Genomic DNA, 10,052 nt, shown 5'->3' with positions numbered 1-10,052 from the left:
CCAAACCGAGTTCCCGTGCTTAAGCTGTGCCTCTTCCCCAGTGTCTCAACTCTGAGGTTCTAGATAGAGGCACTTTTCTTGAAGTGGAAACCAGAACCCCATTCCTTTCGGTACACACAGTATAGCTGCCTAACTGGTCTTCTAGGGAATGTACAACCGGCTGTATATGTCTTTTTAAAACGATTTTCATACCAAGTTATTATGGTACACAGTGGTGTTTAGTAAATCCTTGATAGATGGAAAATGGAAATTAGGATCTGAGCCCTTGGATAAATGACTTAAAAATCACAAAGAGGGGCTGGAGCAATAGCACAACGGGTCGGACGTTTGCCTTGTACGCAGCCGACCTGGGTTCTATTCCCAGCATCCCATATGGTCCCCTGAGCACCTCCAGGGGTAATTCCTGAGTGCAGAGCCAGGAGTAACCCCTGTGCATCGCTGAGTGTGACCCAAAAAGCACTGTAGCACTGTCCTCCCGTTGTTCATCGATTTGCTTGGGCGGGGCTCAGTAACATCGTGAGACTTGTTGTTACTGTGTTCAGCATATTGGATATGTTACTTTTAATATTCAAACACCAATCCCATTACACCTTCCCACCACCATATTTTGGATGTTTCCATCTTGAACCTCAACCTCTGCCCCAAAACAGAACCGAAATAATTTATTTTGTATTCTTTGTTGTGAAAAACCGCTGAAAATGCTCCAAAAAGGTTTCCTTAGAGGAAAGAGTGTGAAGATTGTTATATTTCACCAAGGGGCCATTAAGCCCTTCTATAAGAGATCACTAACATGTTGATCCATGATCAACAAGGTTGAGCCGTGTGTGTATGTGTGTGTGTGTGTGTGTGTGTGTATATATATATATATATATATATATATGTAAAAAAATTCCCTCTAATATTGGTTGCCTCCAACTTTAAACCTCATTAAGTGTGGTGCTGTACTCTTGGAGTATGGGTGGTGTGAGGTATGAGTTGTCGCGTGGCCACAAATGCGGCTACGTGGTCCAGAAATACATTCACTTCTGGATGAGGCTCCACCTAGCATGTGGAGAGCAGCGGTGAGCATGGTGGCAGTTGAGTACTAGAAGTTTTCAGCTGCCAGGTTGGGTCCCTTGGGGCAGGGAGAGGTCTCACCTGCCCCCCTTCAGAGTGCCCCCAATGAAACAGCATGGTGTGGAATCCAGCGGCATGGTTATGTTATATGTCATAAGGACAATGCAACTTGGATCCCTGATGACAAGATTATCTGGCTCAACCAGAGGTGGCTTATGGACATGACTGCTGAGTTGTCCGAAGCAGGGAGATACCAGCGGAGGATCCCTGTTCCCAGTTCCATAGAACACAGAGTTTTCAGTCACAAAGTTCTGCATACCTATGTTTTGCTAGTGGGTTCTGGGACATTTAACAAACTGTTCAAAATTGATTGACTTACTCATGTATGCTCTGCTTTTTTTGGGAGGGGGGGAACACCTTGAGATGCTCAATGGCTATTCATGGCTCTGAACTTAGAAATCACTCCTGGCTATGGTCCAGGAACCATAAGTAATCCCAGGAATCAAAACCCTGTATGTTCCGCTTTAACAAACATACTGAGCATCTCTTTGTGCCAAGTACACGCAGACCTGCAGCACAGTAAAAACCCCATGCCATCATTTCAAGTGTAGGGTCAGTTCACAGCATATCCGATGAACAACTTTCCCTTCCTCCTTCCAGACATCGAGGATCTTGCCCATCAACTGAACTTCCTTGAGCTCTCATTTGCTTTGAGCTACATCCCTGACTTCTCCAAATTAATCTTTTATTTTTTTAACATGGGAAGGTTTATTAAATAGCTGAACAATCAAATAAGCAATATGAGATATAAATTTGCATCCTCAGTAACAGAGCCCGAGCCGCAAGGTCACACACCACTGCAGACTGGGAGTGTTCTAGCAGTCAACCCTGTCAGGCAGGACAGAGGGGAAAGCAGGACTGGACACTAATCCTAACAAGCGGTTTCAATGGCGTGGCAAGGCTGTTCCAGTTCATCAGCAGCAGTCACTGTGCATCGCATACACACCCCAGCTGTGGTCCAACATCAAACCATCTGGAAGCACAGAATGTAAGATTTTAAAGTCGTCTGATTTCCTAACAGTTCCACAAAAAATTCTGTCTGTCCTTTCAACAGTTTCTACTTGCTGGGAATGACTTTGCAGCCATAGGCTTTCTGCTACAAGGTCTTTAGCTGTGCAGTCCTGCCATGAGGCCACCAAGGCACTATTACACATGCCATAGAGCCCAGCAGGATGGAGAAGAGCTGCACAATTGCCTATGGCGGCTCAGCACAGGCAGCGGGCTGCAGGCTGACCAAACAGCCCCTATGTGAAACCCTCAGACTCCCTCCTCACTGAAACACTTCCATCCCTACCTCTAGGCGTGGGTGCCCACAGGTATGTGACATGTATGCTCAATCTCCGTGAGGTTCCCAGAACATCGGGCCAGTGACTGAGTTCTCGAGAAGGGTAAGTGGGAGGGGAGAAACATGCACCAAACAAAGTCTTGACTTCACAGTCTTTACTTTTAAACGAGTATCAGAACACCAAGTAATAAGATGGGGCAAGTCCTCGAATTCTACCACTTAGTGATTTCAATGAGGGGAAACTAAAAGCAGCCCAGACACCGCTGCTGTGAGTCACATGCTGGCCCTGGGCAGGGCTAGTTAAGGCCGGCTGCTGCTTTACATGGGGAAAAAGAACTATTTACTACTTTTTCATACATGAAGCCTCTGACCTTTAAGAAAGTTTTAGGGAGAAAAAAATTGATCCCTTTCTTAAAAAAAATACAAATCTTTTTTTTTTCAGTACATCTAAGAAAGACGCTCAGTATTGAGACATATATTTATACATCGCTTGAGCTAAAAGGCATAGAAAAGCAAAGTATTTTAAATTTCTAAGAAAAATGAGGTAAAAAGATGAAATCTTTGGATAAGCTAGAGTTTGTACAAAGAAACTAGATTTGCTATTCTTCAGAAAAGGGAAGGGACCTATCACCACATAAATAACTGAATGCCTTTTCACACAATTAGAACTCAAGCTTCACTAAAGCACCATGTCCCAGGAAAGTGTGTCAATCCATGGGCCCAGGTGTGGCTTTCTTCTCCGCCTAGCCATCGATGCAACAGTTTTCCTGGATTTGCGGCTGGATGTTGCAGATGAAGGCCAGGAGGTTATCCAGAACCTCGTCCCTGTTCTGCAAGAAATAGGTTTGGAGGACGGTCATCTTCTCTTGGGTCTCCTTCTCCACTTCCGTGCTGCAACTGCCGTGGAATCCCAGCGCAGCAGCTTCTTTGGCCTTGAACTCCTCCCTCTGCAGGCGGTACTGCTCGATTTCTGCCTGAGCTTCTTCTTTGGCCTGCTTCAGTCTCCGATTCTTTCGCTTGCGGGCCTCCAACACCTTTTTAGCGGCCCGCTTCTCGGCCTACAGCAGCTGCTGGATGCCTTGCGACTGTCTGGCCATGGCGCCAGCGACTGCAAGCCCAGGGCTGGCCGCTGCAACAGGCCAAGGGCCACCGTGGGTCAGCTCTCCAAATTAATCTTTAAAAACCTATCTAAGACCAGTGAGATATGACAGGGGTTACAGTGCATGTGTACCTCTGACCCTGATCCCATCCCCATCCAAGCACCACCAGGAGTAGAGCTGGGACACCACCAGGTGTGGCCCCAAGTCCCGCTCCCAAATAAGAAAATAAATAACAAATCCAGTAAAAATTCCAAAACAGAACCGGTAGGTCTGATGTTCAAATCCCTATAATACCTTTAATTGATAAGAACATGTTATTTGGGGGCTGGAGAGACAGCACAGTGGGTAAAGCGCTTGCTCTGCACATGGCCAACCTGAGTTGGGTCCCTGGCTCCACATATGGTCCCCTAACCACCGCCAGGAGTGATCCCTGAGTACAGAGTCAGGTGTAAGCCCTGAGCACAGCTGGGTAGGGCCCAAAACCCAAAAATAATTTCATTTGGGTTCAGAGAAATAGTATAAGGGTTAAGGTGCTTGCCTTGCATGCTGCCAACCAGGTTTGATTCCCAGCATCACATATGGTTGCTTGAGCACTGCAAGGAGTAATACCTGAACCAAGAGCAAGGATAAGCTCTGAGCACTGCCAGGTGTGACTCCAAAAACAAAAAATTAAAATGAACCAAAATGACAAAATTAATTTCGAAGAAAATAAAAGGTAAAGGTAAAGGCCCTCCCGTTGATCGTCGATTTGCTCGAGCGGGCCCAGTAGCGTCTCCATTGGAGACTTTGTTGTTACTGTGTCTGGCATATCGAATACTCTCGGTAGCTTGCCGGGCTCTCCGAGAGGGGCGGAGGAATCGAACTTGGGTCGGCCATGTTGGCTGCTTGTAAGGCGAACGCCCTACCACTGTGCTATATCTAATTTCAATGAAAGTGACTCAAGTACTGCAGGACATATCCTCTGCCTCCCCAAATCCTCTAAATTCAAAATAGATTGCAAAGCAAAATAATTAAAACTTTTTTATATGGAACTAAGAACATAAATGGGATCAGTGGTACAGAAAAAAAAGAATCTACAAACTGATCTTCGTATTTGTGGGAATTCATACTTAATAAAAATTATACTTTGAGGGGCCAGAATGATAGTACAGTGGGTAAGGCGTTTGCTTTGCATGCAGCTGACTGGGATTCGATCCCCAGCATCCCATATGTTCCCTGAGCACCACCAGGAATAATTCCTGAGTGCAAAGCCAGGAGTAACCCCTGAGTATCACCAGGTGTCATCCCCCAAAAATTATACTTTGAGGGACAGAGAAATACTATAGTGGTTAAGGCTTGCACATTACTGACCCTGGCTTGATCTCCATATGGTCCCCCAAGCCCAGCCAGGAGTAATCACTGAGCATAGAGCCAGGAGGAAGCCCTGAGCACTACTGGTATTACCCAACCCCCTTTCCTGTCTTGGGGAAAGAAAAAGAAAAATTAAATCCAGATCAGTTAAAGCCCTCACTATAAAAAAAATAATAAAACCAGGGGCCCAGGATATTGTTCAAATGGCTAGTGAGACAGTACATAAGTAAGGCATTTGCCTTGCAGGCAGGCTGACTCCAACACTATGTAGGGTCTCTCAAGCTCTGCAGGAGTTATACTAGAGCACAGAGCCAGTAGGGAGCCCTGAGTACTGCCAGATTTCTAAATCCAAATGAATGGGCTCCTTTGATATCTATCTAACATAAGGGGTCAGTCACAAAGAATAAGATAAACACACAAGGACTGTCCAAGATTTAGAGTCACCTGGGCAGTTATTTACCCAATACAATATCTCTCCTCTACCCAGGCTCTCAAATGTGAGCTATTGTTTAAGGTTACATTAGGAAATACATCAAAATTCAATAGGTACATGAAGAGCAGAGACTAACCCGTTTCACTTAGCCAGTCAACAGGCACCCTTAAAATTAAAGTCAAGTCATGACAATTTCCTATTCTATTTTTGCCTGTGCTGCACTCTACATTTAAAAGACTTTAAATTGTCTGATTCTACTCTTTTTTGGAAGCATTTTGCTGCCCATTTATATTCTTTATATTCTAAGACGCGAGCTGTTTTGCACAGGGAACTATTCCGATCTCGCAGATCTCTTGTGGTCGAAACACATCTTGCCCCCTCAAAAATCGGGGCTAGAACAGATGCTTTGCACACAGGACATTCCAGTTTAATCTGAGCACTGGCTGGAGCTTCCCCAAGCACCTAGATGGAAGTAGCTCTCAGCACTACTAAGATGTGACCTCCAAAAAAAATACCCCCCCCAAAAAAAACTCTCAAAACATTTTTGGAGAATATGTTTGAGTTTACCTTTTAAAGCTTTGGGGTTCACACCTGAGATGCTCAAGGCTTACTCCTGGCTCTGCAGCCAGGGATAACTCCTGGTGGGGCTTGGGGGATCATATACAGTTGGTCACTCACAAGGAAATAGCCCTGCCCGCTGTATGATTGCTAGGGTCCCAGAGTTTACCTTTTTTACTTTGGGCATTTTGAATGACCATGCCCAGCCTTGCTAAGGACTTAATCCTGACTTTTCACTCAGATATCACTCCTGGCAGCCTCGGGAGACCATATGGGGTGCCAAGCATTGAACCCAGAACAAGCACCCTACCCACTGTATTATTGCTCTGAGTCCCCCATCCTCTATATTTAAAGGACAAAAATAAAGCAAAAGTCATAAGTAAAAGTAACAATAAACTTTACTCATTCTTGGCACTTTATCTATCTGCATTGATTAATTTTAATTTTCAGTAGAGCTCTGAGGGGGATTCTATTTATTATTCCAAAGAGTTGGGAACCCATAGACAAAACAGTTACCCCTGACCACCCCAGTTTATAAAAGTTGAGATTGGAACCTGAGTACTCTTTAGACTAGGGGCCAGATTCAGAGTACAGCAGGTAGGGCATTTGTCTCGCAAGCAGCCAACCGAGGTTTGATCCCCAGCATCCTATATGGTCCCCTGAGCCTGCCAAAAGTGATCACTGAGTGCAGAGCCAGCAATAAACCCTGAGCACCACAGAGTGTGACCCAAGAAACCAACCAAACAAAATTAGATTAGGAACAGGAGAGATAGTATAGCAAGTAGGGCACTTTTCTTGCATGCCACCAATACAGGTTCAGTCTCTGGAACCCTATGTGGTTCCATGAGTAATTCCTGAATGCAGAGCCATGAGTAATCTCTGAGCACTTCTAGATATGATCCCAAAACAAAAAATAAAGTAGCAGACTAAAATATGATACAAAGTTAAAAGACTTTGCGTCCAGAGCAATGGTGCAGTGTGTAGAGCACTTACCTTGTATGCAGACAACTTGGGTTTGATCCCTAGTACCACATATGGTCCCCCAAGACCTTCCAGGAGAGATCCCTGAGCACAGAGCCAGTAGTGAGTCTTGAGCAATATCAGTTGTGACTCAAAAGCGAAGGGGAAAAAAGGTTTCAATAGGCAGAGAGAAAGGCTTACAGCATTAAACCCACAAACGCGAATACACACTTCAGTCCTATAAACATCAACTTCATAATATGCCAAATATTTTCATAACAAGTACTTCATTATTCCACATGCTGTATACGAGATGCACATTCCAATTTCTCTCTCTTAATCTCTTGCTCACACTCACAACTTTTCCAACACTGCTCTGTCTCTGTCCAACACGCAAAGCTAGGGATTCATTGCAAGACAAATCTAAGGGTGGGATAAAACGTGGGAGGGTAAAGGGAGGAAAAGAGGCTGATTGAATGGTGAAGTTCGTGATGTTTAGGGATAAATGTGAATGATAAGTGACTGAGGCTTTGTCTGAGGTCAGGGTTGATTACAATGCAGTATTCAGACATCTAAGTGATCACAGAAAGGACTTCAGAAGCAATGGTGCTGCTAGTGGTCAGTTTGCAGGTGGGATGTTGAAAGGCAAATTGGGAGTGCAGTTGGGGGTTTAGCTGTTTTGGGGGTAGACTATAGTTCTTACTGTACTTGGACTATAGAAAAATAGTGAAAATTTGGAGACAAATTGGGTCTTTCTGGAGAAAGTTTAAGAAATAGAGCTATTAACCCTAGCCAAAATGGGTATAGAGGGGACTTTCCTCAACATAGTTAAAGCCATCTACCACAAGCCTACAGCAAGCATCATCCTCAATGGGGAAATAATTGAGAGCCTTCCCTCTAAGATCAGGGACGAGACAAAGATGCCCACTCCCTCCACTGCTGTTCAATATAGTACTGGAAGTACTTGTAATAGCGATTAGGCAAGAAAAAGATATTAAGGGCATTCAGGTAGGAAAGGAAGAAATCAAGCTCTCACTATTCGCAGATGATATGATACTATACTTAGAGAACCCTATAACCTCCACAAGAAACTCCTAGAAACAATAGACTTGCATAGTAAAGTTGCAGGCTATAAAATCAATACCCAAAAGTCCATGGCTTTCCTATACGCAAACAGTGAGAGAGAAGAAAGTGACATGAAAAAAACAATCCCGTTCACAATTGTGCCCCAGAAAATCAAGTACCTAGGAATCAGCTTAACTAAGGAAGTAAAGGACCTGTACAAAGAAAACTACAAAACGCTACTTCAGGAAATAAGAGAGGACATGAGGAAATGGAAAGATATTCCCTGCTCATGAGTCAGGAGACTTAACATTGTCAAAATGGCAATATTTCCCAAAGCATTGTACAAATTCAATGCAATCCCTATAAGGATACCCATGACATTCTTCAAAGAAATGGAGCAAACATAAAGCAATTCTTGGGAAAAAGAAAATGGGAGGAATCAATCTCCCTAACTTCAAACTATACTACAGAGCAGTAATAATTAAAACAGCATGGTACTGGAACAAAGACAGAGCTGCAGATCAATGGAACAGGGTTGAATACACTGACATCTCCCCTCAATCATATGACCATCTAATCTTTGATAAAGGTGCAAGAAATGTGAAGTGGAGTAAGGAAAGCCTCTTTAACAAATTGTGCTGGCAAAACTGGATGGCTACATGCAAAAAATGGGCTCAGAACTCTGCCTAACACCAGGCACAAAAGTAAGATCAAAATGGATTAAAGACCTCAACATCAGACCAGAAACCATAAGGTACATTGAAGACAAAGTTGACAAAACCCTCCATGACATTGAAGCTAACGGTATCTTCAAAGATGTCACAGCACTGGCCGAGCAAGTGAAAACAGAGATAGACAAATGGGACTATCTTAAACTAAGAAGCTTCTGCACCTCAAAGAAACAGTAACCAAAATACAAAGACAGTCTACAAAATGGGAAATGATATTCGCCGAATACACATCTGACAAGGGGTTGACATCAAGGATATATAAAGTACTGGTTGAACTCCACAAGAAGAAAACATCCAACCCCATCCAAAAATGGGGCAATGAAATGAACAGAAATTTTATCAAAGAAGAAATCCGAATGGCAAAAAAACACATGAGAAAATGCTCTACATCATTAATCATCAGGGAGATGCAGATCAAAACCACAACGAGATACCATCTCACACCTCAGAGACTGACCCACATCCGAAAGAACAAAAGCAACTGTTGCTGGCACGGATGTAGCGAGAAAGGGACCCTCATACACTGTTGGTGGGAATGCCGACTGGTTCAGCCCTTTTGGAAAACAGTATGGACGATTCTCAAAAAATTAGAAACTGAGCTCCCATTTGACCCAGCAATACCACTCCTGGGAATATATTCCAGAGAGGCAAAAATGTATAGTCGAAGTGACATCTGCACTTGTTTGTTCATTGCAGCACTCTTTACAATAGCCAGAATCTGGAAAAAAACTGAGTGCCCAAGAACAGATGACTGGTTAAAGAAACTTTGGTACATCTACACAATGGAATACTATGTAGCTGTTAGAAAAGATGAAGTCATGAAATTTACATACAAGTGGTACTACATGGAAAGTATCATGCTAAGCGAAATGAGTCAGAAAGAGAGGGATAGACATAGAAAGATTGCATTCATCTGGGGGATATAAAGTAACAAAATAGGAGATTAATACCCAAGAATAGCCTAGATCAGCACCAGGAGGATTACTCTATAGCTTAGAGGCCAGCCGGGCATTCTAGGGGAAAGGGCAGCTCAGATAGAGAAGGGAGCACCAAACAAAGGGTGTTTGGAGGATCCTCCCAGGAGGGGAGATGCATGTTGAAAGTAGACTATGGACTGAACATGATTGCCACTCAATGCCTCTTTTGCAGACCACAACACCCAAAAGGAGAGAGAGAACAAGGGGGAGTGCCCTGCCACAGAGGCAGGGTGGGATGGGGGGGATGGGGGTGGGAGGGATACTGGGATCCATGGTGGTGGAAAATGGGCACTGGTGGAGGGATGGGTATTTGATCATTGTATAATCGAAACCCAAGCACAAAAATTTGTAAATCTACAACTGTACCTCATGGTGTTTCACTAATAAAAATTTTTTAAAAATAGAGCTATTGGGGCTAGAGAGATAATACAGCAAGTAAGGTGCTTACCGTGCACAGACAGAACTGGTTTTGATCCC

General features: G+C 43.9%; 1 pseudogene; it reads right to left on the bottom strand.

The window, feature by feature from the left end:
- Window positions 1–3,144: 3,144 nt before the first annotated feature.
- On the bottom strand, window positions 3,145–3,498 carry LOC130036761 (V-type proton ATPase subunit G 1-like; annotated as a pseudogene).
- Window positions 3,499–10,052: the final 6,554 nt, after the last annotated feature.

Source organism: Sorex fumeus, unplaced genomic scaffold, assembly GCF_029834395.1.
Source record: "Sorex fumeus unplaced genomic scaffold, SorFum_2.1 ptg000065l, whole genome shotgun sequence".
Taxonomy (NCBI): domain Eukaryota; kingdom Metazoa; phylum Chordata; class Mammalia; order Eulipotyphla; family Soricidae; genus Sorex; species Sorex fumeus.
The sequence above is the reverse complement of the archived record's forward strand: the minus strand, read 5'-3'. Positions and strand labels throughout refer to the sequence as shown.